Genomic DNA, 18005 nt, shown 5'->3' on the forward strand with positions numbered 1-18005 from the left:
ATAAAATTTTTATCACCTACTCCTACCTTGCAATCTATAAGACAAATATACCTCTATGGAGGCCACTCAGGCTACTTACGCAATGTACCTACTCACTTGCCTACTATCAACCGGTGTTGTGACAATAGATAACTAACGAGTTCTGGATACTATTTGCTCTTATAACTATTCCAATGGGTACTTCTTGAAAGATAAGTCCGCGAACTCGGATTGATTCTATTGTTTACGAAGAGGTTTCTACACATTCATTAAGGAAATCAATATTTCAGCCATTTACTGCTATATTTTTTTATAATGAATTAGTAGGTACCTACCTCAAAACATATGTATGATACATAGTTATTTATAAGAATGACTGCAAATACTTTCTTCTGGCTCTCAGTGGATACTGCCTAAAAAGGTCGTGGTAATTTTCCATTCAATCGGAAAAGAAGAGGGCGTCACTTTTTGAATGAACTTTGATGTCTTTTTGTCTTTTTCATCTTTCTTTCATCCCAAGGAAGACGGAAGAGTTCAAGGTTGACTGGGATAACTATTCGCATGGTAGCACCCCGATGGTCGATTAAGTTTTTTAATGGCATATTTGGGCGCTAAAATATACCAAAAGCGAGGATGCCCTACGTAAACAATCATTAACACATCATTGAAATATTTATATCACTAACTGGAAGACAAATGTCAAATGATAGCCAGGACGTTCCCTTTAAACTGTTCTGAGAAGGTAGAATATAAACTGATCAACTCAGCATGGGACGAACCTAAGAAAACGCACTACTCCACCTCGATCGGTCGTCCTTCGCCATTTTTCGCGACGTTTTTCTCATTTAATACCAGGGATGGCAATCGAAACTAAACGCAAGTCAAAACCAGTACAATTTCGATAGTTTCGTTCCCGGGAGCGAAATGTAGAAACGAAAAAGAATCAAACTCGGGGAGCTAATCTCAGGGTCGAAACGAAATCGGAGTCATAACTACTTCGGGTCGAACCTAAACTAACAATCTAGGACGATGCGAAACGCAGATAATATTTCGCACCGGAGGGACCACGTGCTTCACTTTCGAACAGTTTCGTTTCGACTCGCACACCGAGTACGATGTATGGTTGAATGGAGTGGAGGTTCGTCCTACCGCGTTTAGATGCATGGGGCACTTTGCCGCTCATAATGCACAACGTAGTATTCAGTCGCAATATGACGAAGCTAAATGCTATGACCTCTCTACATTCTGTCATGATGTGTCTCGTACTATTCCGTAGCGGGGTTTCGATTAATTTAGTTTCGTTCCTGGGAGTAAAGTTTCTTCTCGGGTCAAAATTAAATTCCTCGGTGATTTTAATTGCGTGTGTGAACGAAACCAAACCCAGCCCTCGTATTTTCGTTTCCCTCCGGGTCGAAACGAAACATTTTCGTTTCGTTTTGTTTCACGTGCCATCCCTGCTTAAAACTTAAAACGGTATTATCATAACATTTTCAGGGTATACAGAATACACCTTTGGCAATTGCAGCTTAAATAAAAAATGCTTTCACATGAGAAAAGGGGAAAATTTGTTCAAATTAGATATTTCATCGATATGTAAGGGTCTATTTTATTGACAATTTTGAGATATTAGTATAGGATTTAAATTAATCATAAGTAAGAAAAAATAACGGTCGAACGAGAGTGGTTAGTATTCTTAACTCTTAGGTATGAGTAATAGCTGAAATTTCGGGAAAATTTAAAATAAATCGAATCTAAGGTTTATAACCTTCAGAAAAAATCAATATTGAGGGTAGGTAATTCATATTCCTAAGCATGCATTTATGAGTTTGCAGGAAGAGCATAAAAATATCCGCATTGAAACTATGCCTTCGGAACGGTACATTTAACTTTCGAAAACGTGTGTATACCTTCGTTTTCTCCGGCTATCTTGATCACCTTCCCGAAAATATCCTTCCGTCGGCTTCCGTACATAACGGCCCGTGGAAAGACGCTATTGGTTTCGTAATTCAGAACGAGGAGACAATGTGAGCCGCATTTCTGTTTGTTTAGTGAACGGTCATCATTTAAGCCATTGGAGAAAATGCATAATATCTGCGGGGTGCGGTGTAATCAATGCAAGGTTATAGGTTAAATAAGTCGTCCTTGACATAGGTATAACGATTTTAGAGTATGGAGGCTGTTACACCCGATCAACTCGTATACTCGCCGTCAGAAGATCTAAACAAAATGTTTTCAGTGCAGTTACGGATTTGAACACGCGACTCACCAATCAGTTGTTTAAGGCCCTATTCACTGGGCCAACACGTGGCTTCTAAATTACTTAATTGTCTAGAGAAATTTATTTCTATAAGTTTGCGTTCAAGAAATCTTTGAAAAAATCAAACACCATCCTAAACTAACCCTCTCTTCCTTTCCAAAATCCATTTATCACGCACGAATGTAACACAATAATATTTTAAATAGGTAATCACTAAACCCAAAAATGCAAGATCGCGTTTTCCAGTAGCGTATGTGGATGGTATCATTTGGGTAGGGGGGGGGGATCAGGGTAGGTTAGGTTTATGTAATTTCACACAGAGAATGCTTTAAATTCAAAATAAATATTTATTGAAGTATTCAACAGGTTATGGTGGGTTGGCATCCGCCTGCTAAGCATTCTTCTCTCTAGCGCGGTTTTTAAAATCCCCTCCCCGCTCATTACTCCCTTCCCCTATCCAAACCCTCTGCCTGTTACTTATCTAAAATCTTTCTCTCCTCGCCCGCCATGACCAGAACTTCGTCGTTTCTCTTCCTATCCGTCCGCGTCACCTTCTCCATTCATCTCAAAACTCACATTTCGAACGCTTCTAACAAGGGTACGGTATAGATGAGACCTTCGGTCGCATTTTAATAGGCTTTCAAAAATGTCCACAGCGCGGTGATGAGTGCATTGCGATCCAATTCTCTCCAATATTTTGCTGTATAATGTTCGTTATTGCAAGGAATAGCATCGAAAAGTAATGAATTTGATAAATCGCCTCACCATGTATTAAATTTCGGTTGACCTCCCCTAATAATATCTAATTTCCCCGTGAAACTCGGATCTATGTTTCTCGCGTCAGCGATGCGAGTGGCGAATTCTGTAAACCCATTTAAATGCGCGGTGGGTGACAACACATTATGAGGCCGACTTGAGGATTCTCTTGTGTAAGTATTCATGGCTTCTAGTTTCCCTCCTTCCATAACGTCCACGGCGCTACACTCCAGATCAGACTACCCACTAACCTTTTCTTTCAACTCTTACAAACGATCCTCTCATAACCTCCTTCGTGTTTAAGAACGCATCATTTGCTAACGCCATTCTCTTCGCAATGTCCTCATTGCTGTATCCGATTTCCTCTAATGCGCTGCACGAATAGTTGCATTTCTCTACCTACTAGAATTTTTGCCCACCTACTTTTACAATGATTCTCGCATTCCTAGTCCGCAATGCTTTACAAAACCGCATAATCATCGTCATCTTATGATTAACATTCATACCATATTCTTTCTAACGCATCCACCGGTGCCGGCAACCCATTCACCGAATTGCTACTGAATACTTAATCGTCCGCGATCCTCTCTGATTTACATATCAATCATACAACTTTTACTCCTGTCTCTAACGCATCCCAGACCTCCCGCACAATTTCTTCTGCATACACGTTAAGCAGCAATGGCGATAGTGGACAGCCCTATCTGACACCCCGACCAATGCTTGCCCATCCCGATTCTCCGTTCGCTATCCTAACTTGAGTAGTCAGAGACATGTACAGGTTACGAATTAGTCGCCTATATCTCCAGTCTAGGCATATTTTCTCGGAAGTGCCCATTAATTACAACAGGTTCACTCTATCATGTTTTCTCAAAATCCATAAAGTAAGCACACACGTCCTGGTTACAGTAGCAGATACAAATGGGGGGCGCCCCCCCCCCTTGCGGGGCCGCCCGCATTGCCTAACATTGCTGAACCACAATTGTGACTTTTTATATCATAAGTTAGCATTGACTTGTACATACGTATTATCAGTTAAAATAAAACTTTCTTAAACTTTGCATATGACATAATTATTTGTCATTACGATACAATTAAAGGTAGCTCAAGATATCTTTTATGCCTCCCCCCCCACCCCCCCGAGTTTTTTCTGTATCTGCTTCTGCCTGGTTATATTCCAAGTTCCTCTCCACCAGGGTCCTCATTACCGCTATCGTATCACGGGTAAACTTTCCTTTTTTGAAACGAAAGTGATCCTCTTCCAAATAATCCTTTTTCCTCGCTTACATTCATCTATTTAAAATCCTGAGTACCATTTCCGCCGCATACGATATTTGGCTGATAGTCCTCCATTCTCCGTACGCCACAGCTTTTTTTTAACAAGAGGAATTAGAGCTATTTTCACGAAATCCTCCGGCCAAGATCTTTCCTCCAAGATCGTTCTGACTAGACCATAAAAACCTTTGCTCCCAACTTTCCCTTAAATTTTTGGAAGCTCACACGGGTTACTGTCCACGCCCAACGCTTTCCTAACCTTCATATCCCGAGGGGCTCTCCCAAATTCCGCGTCTAATATCGCCGGTCAGAGATCATCCTCCACCACCTCACTTTCCTCTTATGAGTTCAATCTTTCTGGCCCGCTCCTGCTGTTTTAAAGAATCTCCGCATATTCCTTTCATCTATCATGAATCTCATATCGCTCTTTAAGCATCCCTCCATTCTTAGCTTTAATATTTGGCATTTAAAACAGATTTGAAATTAAAAAAAGAAGGAAGTACGATGGCACTAGGAGATGGATAGGAATTTCTACAATAGTCTAAGATGCGGGCGGTAGTTGGCAAAAACGTTAAATATTTCCCTCATTTGAGGGATGGGCCAGGGTGACAGGAGCCCAGATTATTACAGAATAAGAGCATAGCTAACAGGCAGAAAGGCCTGTTTAGACGATATATTAACACGTGTGAGTGAATGTCTGATTGCATGAATGATTTTTATGGATCGGAATGGAACATGTAAAAATGCATAATTCAAATTAGAACATTATTCAAATTAGGTTCTATTTTATGTACATGCATTTGCACAAGTTGGGTGGTTACACGGTGTATTTTGACGTTCATTCTCGCGTACATACATTTCAACTTGTACGAGCTAATGTAACTTGTAAAACAGGCCTTTTAAGAGTGGAAGAATAAACAGCAAAATCATCAGTTCATTTTATCCGATCAGTTCTCTGTAACTCTTTTAGAACAGTCCTTGGAGAGAGAGAACCCCAGCGTAAATAGCGCACGCAGCGCCGGAGCATTCAAGGTGAGTGAGCAATAATCAAAAGCTGAGGTAACATTGGGACCCATACTTCAGTATTACTTTTGGAAATGGAATATATTGCAAGTAAAATACCGGTAGATAGTCTTTATTAAAGTCCTAATACTTATTCGTGAGTGGTAAATATAATGGAAATAAAATTCACGACCGAAATCAACAGCAAGAGGTGAAACGCCATTGTTCCCTATCATCTCAGGCTCAACTCTTGGAAGTTTATTCTAAAAATAAAATGAAAAACTACGTTATATTTCATCTATCTGGTGGAATAATGAAAATGAAATGAAATCGCAATGGTGATGACGATGAAGTTATTAATTAGCACGGGAACCTATTATCGCTTTCATGTTTGACATGGATATGAAGAACGCTAGCCAAGTCGAAACCGAAGTTTCTGTGTGAATTCCAATGATAAAATGATAAAATTGCTCTATTTAACAAAAATTGGTGCAGTAAAACAAAGTTTTTCATTTTATTATTACCTCTGAGGATGTTTGCTCACATTCTCTCTCTTTAATGAGCGCTTGAAGGATAGATTCCCTGAGGAAGGCTAAAAAAGTACCGGGGACAAAAAAAGCAGGACACAAAGAAGATGGACATCAGGGAACCGAAGGAACTAGCTCAAGAAAGGGAGAAACGGGGAGCTGCACTTCACAAATCACGAAATACGCCGCGCCGCCCGGTGGCCGTATAATCTTGGTGTTGCAGTGTTGCAGAATACCTTGTTTTGGTGACCAGTTGGCTTATTATGTGTAAATTGTTTTGATGTAAATAGGCCTAGTTGAAGTTGAGTTAATCGAGTTAGTTGTTAGTGCTGGTGATTGTTTTGTGTATTAGTGAGCCATACTGGTCTCTAGATTGTCTTAAAATCTCACTAAAATACAAAAAATATTTAAAAATTTTGACCCTCCCCTTGTGGAGTGTGCCTCTCCCAGCATTTGAATCATGAGCCGCCATTGACTACACTCATCACCGCTCCGCAGACATTTTTGAACACAGATTTAAATGCAACCGAAGTGGCAACAGAAGTCAGCCTACTCCTCGGCGCAGCTAGGAATTAAGACTGGGGGGGGGGCGAGGGGGGGGAGGGGGTTTAAGTGCAACTAATACCGGGGTGTGTGGGGTTATGGAATGCCCACAAGGATAAACGATAGGTGCGAGATTAATAAATTGCGGAATTTTAAACATAAATGGTTCCAAATGATGAGTTTTGCGGCTTTCTGAGGGATATTTTATTCATCCTTACACTATTCTATTAGTAATACCAATCCAATTAAGTAAAATGTATTAAAAATAAAAAATTCTCTGAGCTCTGGGGGAGGGTTATCCCTCAAACTCTCTCCCCCCTCGCTGCACCACTAAGCCTACTAATGAATGGAATTTGGCCTCCTCTATGCAGTCCCCCTGTTAAAGATTATTAGGTGATCACGGATAAAATAGCCACTAGCCACTCACCGATATGATTTTTGAATAATCCAGTCCGCGGGGATAGTCTAACCTGTCACGAACTGTGCGACGTGCGTACCGTCTTCGCAGCACTGACTTGACACCGAGACAACACCCGCGGCCGTAAGCCCTTCGTCCGTGACTGAATGCCCGCCGAGGTTTATTCTCACATTCACTGTGTCAGGGAGTAGAGAAGCTGCTGTGTCACTGACGGAGGGGAAGGGGAGGGGGGATGGGTTAGTTGGAGAGGGGCGTTCGGATGCATGCTAGGCGGCGATAGAAAGGGGAGGGGAGTGGTTGGGTTGGAGGATACGTCTCCTCCCCCTTCAAGTCGTGACGAAAGCCGTACTCAAACACTTCAGTTCATTCGCGGCGAGTGACCTAAGAAGATTCTGAAGATAGAAACCACACATTGTCTACTTATGAAAACTAAATTATTATTATTATTATCATTACATATTGCCTAAAATTGGCTATTGCCTGGTGGCTGTCTTTTTACACACATGAATAACAAATCTACATATCTAATAACAAAGTACGAAACAGAAAAGACACCTGTAGTAAAAATAATACATTAGTCCTAATACCATGCAACTAACAATTGAACATTGACCCAAATAATCCAATTTCAAGCACTCCATAAATACATTATTTTAATATCAGGAAACTAACAAATGATCATTGGCACAATTAACCTAATTTCAAGTACTCCCTGGTAAACCATTATGTAACTAACCAATAAATGATGAGCACTTTACCTACACATACACATAGGTTTTGATTTGGTTGGTGTGCTTACTATGTATGTCAGACATAAAAGCAATGCTTCTCACGCTAATTAGCAATTCCATCATCATCGTCATGAAATCAATGGCTTGCGAGTTCACTTTGTGGAATGGAGACACATGGGCGTACTCAGCGGGGGGCCGCAGGGGGCAACTGCCCCCCCCCCTGAAGCAAAAGTAAATTCAGAACTAAACGAAAGTTTTAAGCCAATTTTCTTTTAATCCAATAAAAGTGATATTATTATTAAAAACGCGATAAAAATAATCTTTGTTTCGAGCAAATAATTTTAAAAACTAATAAAGCGCTGTTATAATTTTCTTGAAAAATTGGTTTTCTTAACATTCTCTAAGTTACAGATTGAAGGACCACGGCTTGCCCCCTCTAGTTTTGATCCTGGGTACGCCCTTGTGGTGACATGATAGATTCAAAAATAACTTTGCCGTATTCCACACACTATTTATTCAGAACACATTATTTACAAAACTGAACCGGTTTAAACTTTTTCAGGTCATTATCAAGAGGTACAAGAAATTTCGAAGATGTTTTTTATTCTTTTACTGCTTGATAGTGACCTGAAAAGGTGGAAAACGGGTGAGTTGTGTAATAAATACTGTGTGGAATATAACAAAGTTTATTGTGGGTAAACTTTTCTCGGGATTCCCACCGGGACGGTAAGACGGTACTTGAAACGTTGGCCGATATTAAAACATTAACCCGGTGGGAATCCCGAGAAAAGTTTACCCACATTATTCGCCGGGAAAGCATTAAATCATATTTAACAAAGTTTACTATTGAATATATTATCATCATCATTATAGTAAGTCAAAAATCGTAAGGCTGCTTTGACGCAGCCCTCCATTTTGATCCCCTACTTGCTGGCTTTTTCCTAATGACGTATTTCTTCTCTTCTACATCTTTAATAAGCATCATCTGTAAATATCTCGGGACCGTTCCTTGCCGTATTCCCGTCCGGCAGTACCTCGACGATCGTCTTCATAAAGTCATCCTGTAATATTCAGCTTTTAAAGTAAACATGAAATTTAAAAAAATGAGGAAGAACGATGGCGCTAGAAATTCGTCATTGTTCTTCTTTTTTTTTAATAAATGCTTTTAATTTTCATTTTAAAAGGCTTGGTAAATGAAAGGAATCATTAAATCAATACATATTTTTAGTTAATATTTCTTCAATTTGATTGGGGACCGTAGTGCCTTAATTCAACTAACGTTGACTTCAATTGAAGTATTCATTTGATAACAACTCAAATAGTAGTCCGTTTACCAGCTTAATTTTTATATTTACCCGACGATTTATGTGTAACGAAAATTTTTAAAGTTTTTTTCTCCAAACGAAATATAAATACTCTCGCTTAAATCAATAGTTTTCGTATTTTTTTTAACTTCATAAGATCCGGGGAAAAGTTCCAAATTTTTGACAGCGATTTCCAGAAAATATATCGCGGAAAGTCTATTTTTGGGCTATAATTTTGCTAATCATATTTTGAAATTATCCTGGAATATAGCTCGTAGAACATTTCTTGGATAAACATAAGCAATCCGGATTGAAACCCGGGGTTATTTTGATGTACTTTACTTAAGGTTTCAGCTTTTTGCAGACTTAAACTACACTCTCTTACCAGTGCTTGCATTGTAACTCACGAATGTATTGCGTCTAGTCATCTTGAGCTCTTGAGCAAGTCCGATTGCGACTTTCAAGGCCAAACTGAATTATACGCTACTTAAAACTGGCCTTGCCAGATAACGTCGCGCGAATGGAAATTCTCCAATTTCAGCCATTCAATACGTCTGCAAGATTTTAATATGTTCGAAAATTATTAAGGGAATCGTTTCTGTTATCAATGTAACGAAAATGATAGAGTGGAAAAATACGATGAAACATATGCCCTTCGCCCATCCTCTGCGTGATCTCGTCTCCAATTTTTTCTCATAATGGAGAGAAGGATTTGCAAATGATTCTGGCCAATCTGATATCTGCGGTAAATTAGCAAAAATACAATATATTAGTATGCACAGAAGAAAGGAAGTCAAGATTAGCGTTGAAATAAGGAAACTAAAACAGTTAGATTAATTTTGTTATTTGGGAAGCAGCATAAGTTGGGACGGGAAAAGAAAGAAATTACCAACAAAATGGCTCAGGCTAAGAAAGCATTCCACCAAGAGAAAAATATACTCAAAGCTGGCAATTTATTAATAGAAATAAGGAAACAATTCATTAGAACTTATATTGGGAGTACGCTTCCGTACAGAAGTGAGGTATGGATAACGACAGAAGCGGAGAAATCAGGGATAGAGGCCTTCGAAATATGGTGCAGCAGAAGCATGGTGAGGATCAAATGGATCGACCCAATAAGTAATGGGAAAGTCCTAAGAAGAGTAGGAGAGAAGAGAGGCCTCATGAAAATCTTGGTATAAAGACGAAACAACCTTGAGGACCATATGTTGAGACATATTAGCCTAATTAAGACAATCGTCGAGGGACAAGTAGATGGAAAGAACAGAAAAGGAAGGGCTCGAACTAAGTATTTGGAATAGGTAAAGAAGGATGTGAAGAGAAGAACACCAGTGACGCTTAATTATTTTCATGCATTTTCCTTGTTCAACCTCTAATTAATTCATCTATTTCCAAACGATTTTCATCTGCTATTCTCGCGTCAGTTGTCTGGCCGTAGCCTGTATCACGAAGTATGCAAGTTCCGGGTACGATTCAGATTTCTACCCAATGTCAATGCCAAAACAGTAAAATATATGTTTAACATATCATCCTAAAAGTGTAGACGCGTATTTGCAGCGTGATGTACGAGAATTGGGAAACTTTGGGATTATTACGTACTGTTGCGCAAGGCGTTCCTTGTTTCGTGTTTGGGAGACTGATGACTAGCGGAGGGCAATTTTCTGCGACTGATTGTGAGCGCTCAAGGTTATGGGCACAGTATAGACTTGACTGGCTCAATCTCACGTCAACCTTAGGTTCCCCTTTACTCACGTATCAATGCGGCAACTCCGCCAACTACACTCAGCCACAATGCTCTTTCGGGGGAAGTTACTGTACTAGAAGATAATAGGCAGGGGCGGTATGGCCACTGGCCAGGTCGGCTGGTCAGCGATCGCCGAGGGCCCCCAAAACGCTCGTGTACATCGTGAATCGTGCATGGAAGACGTAATAAAAAGAAGACGTAATAAAAAGAAGACTCACCAAATAATTTTTTTGCAACTAAATAAATAATTGCAATAAATTTTTGCAAAAATTGCACAACATTTTGCAATAAATATCTAACGTTTTCATTAATTGCTTTATTTACAACATACTTAAGTGTAAAAATATTATATAAAAAGAAATAAAGGTGTCAGAAGATGAAAGAACCAGACAATTTTTTGCAATGGTTATTTTGGAAGTTTTTTCTTTAGATTTCAGAGCAGTTTCAAGGAAAAAAATGACAAAATAGATAATAGAGTCATACTGCATCATTAAATTTTAGAAGTTGTGAAATAAGCGTTTTCATAGTATTTCTCTCACGAAATTGTAATTTTTCATTAACCTTTTATAATTTTTTAAATTATATACATCAAGGATACGCGTGAAAAGGATGACGATGCACTATTACTACGGAGTTTTAAGAAAGAAGGTATACTATCCACACATTTTCAGTGATTACAATCTGATTGATTGATGATTGCATAATAATTTCATAATCAGAATGAAAAAATACCACAGCTATCTCGAAGTATAATCCAAATAAAATATAAAGTGATGGGGAAAATATCTAAGTGGAGATTTATCTAAAATTTAATTCTGTGTCAGAAAACCGGTCACCATAATTCACTGATAAAATTTGTTTTTAAATCAAATAATTCTATTTTAAACATTTCCTCTATCACTGTAGTGCGTTTCAAACTCAAACTTCTTCCCATTTTCGAAGTAAAAGAATTCATACTCATCTCATGTCATGATGAATCTAAATTGTCATCTCATGTCATCTAAATTGTGATTGTATGTAACATTCCTTGTATATTCATGATGAATCAATGGGAGGTATGAAATAAAATCCTCAAACTCTTATGGCCTCACTCACTCAGTGATTCAACCCGTACGTTGGTTTATATAGGTGAGGGTAAATAGGCTCACCCCAGACTTAGTCGCAGCCATGTGAATACCATACATTCGGTATAGGGGGGGGGGGGGGCAGTTGCCTTCCCAGGGGCACCACGTACTTCGAGGATTTTATTTGGGGTGTCCGAAAGATTCTATGGCTTCGTCGACATCGAAATATACGAAACATAATACTTCACCAGCTCTATTAAAAAAAGGGCATATTTTCTGCTACCGAAAGTTGTTCAAACCTTATTGATGAATAAACTATTTAAATTTTGGGTCTGCTTGACTCAATCTAAGTAAAGATCGTTTTAGGAAATAATTTACCTCTGCAATGATTAATTATAAGAGCATTTTCCAGCAATCATCAACTGCGATATATCTTCAGCATAGACGACATGTCTTCTAACTTGATACACTGTCATGAGTCAAGTTGCCCGTTTTTAACGGATGTGAACATTAATAATTGATTTTAATTATATTAGAACATGGACCGGGTGAAACAAAAAGGCAGAATAATAAGTTATTTCTATTTTCGTGGAACGTCATTCATTAGAACTAAGATATTTCATTTTGGGTTAGTTAAAATAAAAGGATTTTTCTGAGTCTGATGAATAAAAATAATAAATATTTTTATGAGAGGACGGAAGGATAAGGAATTTTATTTTACTTTTGCGCTGCTGAAAAAGATAAAAAAATATTTTTCTTAAAATAATACCAATCGAGGCTTATGTGAAAAAAGATACCTGAGATCTCTGATAGTGGAGCAGAACACTGATAATCCTCTCTAATTTACCTCTGCAATGATTAATTATTATCGCTTTTTCCAGCAATCATTAACCGCAACGTATCTTCAGCATAGGCGGCGCAGCTTCTAAGGTAAATTATGCGCTGTCAAGAATTAAGGTGCTCGTTTCACACGGATAAGAACGTGAGTTACTGACCTTTTATCTAAAAGAAAAAAAGATCTGATGAAACGCCAAGAGGCATATTATTAATTTATTTCCATTATCATTGGAATGTCAGAAATTAGGACAAAGCTTTCCATTTTAAATTAAATTATAATGAAAGAATATTTCTGAGTATGATGAATACCTATTAATGATAAATATTTTTTTATTAAGAGGATAGAAAAATAATTTTTTCTTTGTGTCGGTAAAAAAGACAAAAAAAAAATCTTAAAATAATACCAAAGGCTCACATGAAAAATGTATCTGAGATCTATGATAGTGGAGTATAACACTTATAAAATTCAGTTACTCATTTTTAACTTTGTGGTATTCCATTATAAGTTTTCTTGGATATTTTACTATTACTTATACCACTACGCGAGAGAGCTTCAGGGAAAACATTCAACCGTAGATTCGTTATTTGATAAAGATGGTAAACTTGTCACCGAAAATATTGACAAAGCTAACACTTTAAATTCCCACTTCGAAAGTGTATACACTACTGACGATACTCAGTTCAATTTAGACATTACATATACTAAGGAATCGATGGAAGAGATATCTATACAACGTGATGGCATAACTAAACAACTGCTATCGATTAAGAATAGTAAATCTCCGGGTCCGGAGGGAATACCCGCGCGTGTTCTCAAAGAGTTAGCTCCACAAATCGCACCTTACTTAGAGATCATTTTCAAGAAGTCACTCTCCGAAGGGAAGTTACCGCCAGACTGGAAAATTGCAAGCGTTACACCCATATTCAAAAAGGGAAACAGACATGACCCAGGCAACTACCGTCCGATTTCATTAACATCGATTATAGGCAAGATACTTGAGCATATCGTCGTTAGCAATATCATGACTTTCTTGGACAGACGTAACTTCCTCCATGACTGTCAGCACGGATTCCGAAAGGGTAGATCATGCGAAACACAGCTCGCGCTCTTTCTTCACGACGTTATAAAATGTGGTGAATCGAAAAGACAAGTTGACGCACTATTTCTAGATTTTAAGAAAGCTTTCGACACTGTACCTCACAACAAACTTTTATACAAATTACAGTCATGCGGATTAAACGATACAGTTTTAAACTGGATACGCGACTTTCTCAGAGATCGTAAACAAAAAGTTGTTCTTGACGGAATTAGCTCCGATGTTGTAAACGTTACATCAGGTGTTCCACAAGGAAGCGTAATCGGCCCCCTGTTGTTCATTATATACATTAATGATCTCTGCTCCCGCATTAGCAGTAAAATACGTTTATTTGCTGACGACGCTGTCATCTATCGCGAAATTAGTGATCACTCTGACTATGAAATTCTATCGTCTGACTTAAACAACGTTCTTTTGTGGAGCCAAGAGTGGGGACTCGAACTTAATCTGAGCAAATGCATGGCGTTACATTTCTTGCGGAATTCGTCCAACTCTAACCATGTTTATGCAGTGGATGGCATTAACATAAAGGCAACAGACGAAGTGAAGTACCTGGGAGTTACGATAACCTCGAACCTCACGTGGGGAACACATATAAAGAATATTTGCGGCATAGCCCTGAAGAAATTAGGATTCGTCAAGCGTATTGTGGGAAGATTTTCGGATGAGAAAGTAAAAGAAAGGTGCTATTTCGCTCTCGTCCGACCGCACCTTGAATATGCAGCGAGCATATGGGATCCGGTGCAGAAAGACTTAATCCGCGAACTGAATAAAATTCAAAGAAAGGCTGCGCGTTTCGTCAAAAACTGCTACGGGCGTACAGACAGTGTTACCCAGATGTTAAGCGAATTAGGCTGGGAGCCGTTGGAGACTCGGAGGCTGCGCGCTAGGCTTAGATTGCTTGAACAATTGAGAATGGATATCTTTAAGAGCGATTCAGAGAACATAATATTAGAGCCACATTATATTTCCAGGTCCGATAGAAGTGATAAATTAAGAGAGATGTTTTGCCGAACGGATAGATATGCGAAATCGTTTTTCCCCCGAACCATAAAGGACTTTAATAAACGGTAGTCCCAACTTCGTTTGAGCACTTACATTTTTTAGCTGTAAACGGCTGGTGTCCTAACACCCCCTGCTACACGCCTTTAGGCGGCTTGCGGGGTATTATGTAGATGTAGATGTAGATGTAGACTACTTTTTTGCGTAGCGCAAACCGGGTTTCGATGAGTTATCATCATCTTCAGGCGTTATTTATGATGTATTTATCTTATTATGGTTACGTAGTTATCCAACGGAGGAAGAGATGAATTTTAAAACGGACGCCAGAATATGGGAAAAGGATGGGTAAAAAAATTCGTTTATCAGAGAGCTGTCCAAACTTTCAATAATTTTTAAAATTTCCAATGGCTCTCTAGAGTCCAATTCACGGCGGTCGTTGCATAATTTTAAAATGTTCATTTTAAAATCTCTCCTATGGCATTTGCATATTAGGTGTCTAGCAAATTTACTTTATCATCTTTTTTATTTTTGTAAGCACTTAAATGTTCCTTCTTCCTGACTTCGAAGCTTCTTCCTGTCTACCATACGTAGACACCATTGCAATCACTACATTTCAACGAATATACTCCACATCTGTCTAATTGGTCTATCTGATCCTTACATTTTACAAGCAGTCTTCTCAGAGTGGAATTAGGTTTAAAAGCCATGCGGAATTTGTCTCTAGGTAAATGAAGAGCCATTTTCATAAAAAGTGCATCGAGGTACGTCACTGTGCACCACTGTTTCTTTTTATTCTCGTCCACCGGAAACATTTGGTCGATCGCCAATCTTCTCTATTTTTTAAATATCAATTTGTCTATTAAATTTTGGGAATAACCGTTGGCTGAAGCAATTTGTTTAATGGTGATGTTTTTCTTTCTTAAAGTCTTCCTTCGATAGTATTATGCTTAATAGGCGATGAATCATGGAATGAAAAGCCATAAGTTTGTATGAATAATGTTGTCTTGACCTTCCTGGGATGACATGATCGGTATAACAGAGTTTCCGAAAAATGGAGAAGAAATGCCGGTATTAATCGAGTTTGATTGCAATATTCAGATAATTCAACCAATGGTTGGTGTCTCTTTCACAGGTAAATGAAAATGTAGGATGAATATCATTCAGAAAACTCAAGAACATATCCAGTTGCCGACCTGTTCCATTCCAAAGCGCAATTATATCGTCAACGTACCGGTACCAGTATACCACGAAAGGTAGGCTGTGTCCTGAGTTAAAAAAATTCCATCCAAATAATAAGAAAAACATCTATCGACAGCGGAGAAAGAGGTGAGCCCATAGCGAGGCCACTACTTTGTTTAATGAACACTGATAATCCGCTGAAAGAGCTGTTTTAAAAATTCCTCAGATTACGAGAGATTTCTCGTGTCTAACAAGAAATATTCTCGGAGTTCTTTGGAGTTTTATCACTCAACAGTGCTCTGCAAGTCATGTTATAATTCGAAAGCTATATATCGTTGGACCTCTGACGTTAAAGTTCCTGGAAAGGTAAGTGAAATTATTTACTTCTTCGTACACCGAAATAGTTCCTCAATTAGAAATGCCACATGCCTCGGACGCAAGAGCTTGGAAAACGAGGCGCAGTACGCAGCGTCTCATCGAAAATAAAAGCCGATAATGTCCAGCAAATTACAGTATTACCAGTTATAGTTACAGTTATTAACAATCACAGAATTACCAGTATTAGGGTCTTCTTCGATTCGATCAGCAGAAGCGATGAAAATTATTGTTGAATTCGCTGCAGTTTACATTCAAAACTTACATATTGCTGTCACAACACGCAGATGAATAACACTCCAGTGTCCACTACGAAATAGCAGCGCTGAAGGCGCGTATGCAGAAGCTGTACCGGTGAGTCAAAATTCACCCCAACCAGCCAGTGTACTATAGAATCAAAAAAATGGAAGCTGCTTTCTTGCTCTTGTCGAAATGACATTGGCGAGCAGCGTGGAAATTCACCCGACTCCCACGGGGCTCGCGTAGTCCTGCTGCTCTGACGGTTGTTTCCATGATAGATACGGCAATGAACGCTACCGCCGATAGCTTCAGGGTTAGATAGGTTAGGAACAAAATGCCACATTCAACCGGGAAGGGCATTAGCTGTTTCTTCGCATCGGGCCAACCGCCCGCCGGGAGGGAAAGGGACGAATATACGGGGGACTGTAGGTTACAGATGGGACTAGGGCCGAATTGCAATCAGAGCATTCTTCCCAAGGGAGGATCCACAATTATTCCTGGGGGGAACCAGGGTCTGAGAGGAATATGGTATTCTAATATTTGGGATTAAAAACTACAAGCAACAATTATTCCACGAAATATACTCTTTAATTCAAGCATAGAAGTTATTAATATTTGTATTAAAAATCTCGTCCATTTTTTAAGCGATTGGGGGTGGCACTTGCCCCCGTGCTCCTTTAAAAATTCACCTATGAAACTGCCTTAGTATGTATATACAGAGGCGGATCCGGCGGTTATAATCCTCCCAAAGAGGGGGTCATGACCATTTTAATTACCCGAATTTTAGAAAACATTTTTTATTTTCATTAGTTTTATATCCTTAAATGTATAAAATTGTTCAATTTAATCCGTTTTTAAGAATAAAAAAACAAAATTTTTGCCTAAAAAATGCGTAAAAATGGTTTTTTAAAGAATTTTACGCAGGAGAACGCCCCTCTCTCCAGGGGTGTGATGACCAGGGTCAAGTCATCACACCCCACCCCCCCAAGTTTGATGCTAATCCGCCCCTGAGTACATACCGTGTACTAACTCGAAACTATCGTTTTCAATAATATGTATACACCCACATGTCCCGTTAAAAAAATTAAATTACATTGTAAAATAAAATTTTCAAATTTTTGCCGCTCCCTGAAATCTGTCGCCCGGGGCACGTGCCCCCTCTGTCCCGCTCCGGTTCTGCAGAGCTATTCTGCTAAACGGGGTCATACTTATGGCCGGCCGTAAGTTTCGTATGGCCTGACCCAAAATTACGGCCTATACCACTCCACTCTCGAGGTGCCATATCGTATGGCCGGCCAAAAAACTCTTAACTCCCTTTCTGCAGGCGAGTATGATAATTAAAATTGCTACAATGAGTTCGGTTCACTTTTATTAACTCGTTATTTCCCAGACTGTATGTAGGCCTTTTAACTTCGTTTTTTTCGTATTTTCCAGTTTATTTTGGCCTAATTAAGAGGAATTGTCATTGGAAAAATTATTTTCAACACAATATATGATTTTCATAATGTTACGTTTACGCAACGATGGGAAAACTCCGGTAAATAGAATTAAAAAAAGCAAATTTTTACTTAAACCAAAAATGAAAGATACAACCTAAGTTTTTACTTAAAAATCTGTCTATGAAAGCACTATGATGAGATTCGCCTTGGAAGTAGATGGCTTGGTCATGTAAGTG

The 18005-nt window shown here is 38.8% G+C and overlaps 1 protein-coding gene across 1 annotated transcript in view; it reads right to left on the reverse strand.

The window, feature by feature from the left end:
* The window catches only part of LOC124156153 (UDP-glucosyltransferase 2-like), a 33883-nt gene extending 26955 nt beyond the window's left edge, over nucleotides 1-6928 (reverse strand). Inside the window, exon 1 of the mRNA XM_046530510.1 lies at nucleotides 6767-6928. The gene's annotated coding sequence lies outside the window, so the exon portion shown is untranslated. The remainder of the gene's footprint in view (nucleotides 1-6766) is intronic.
* Nucleotides 6929-18005: the final 11077 nt, after the last annotated feature.

This window comes from Ischnura elegans, chromosome 3 (genome assembly GCF_921293095.1).
Source record: "Ischnura elegans chromosome 3, ioIscEleg1.1, whole genome shotgun sequence".
Taxonomy (NCBI): domain Eukaryota; kingdom Metazoa; phylum Arthropoda; class Insecta; order Odonata; family Coenagrionidae; genus Ischnura; species Ischnura elegans.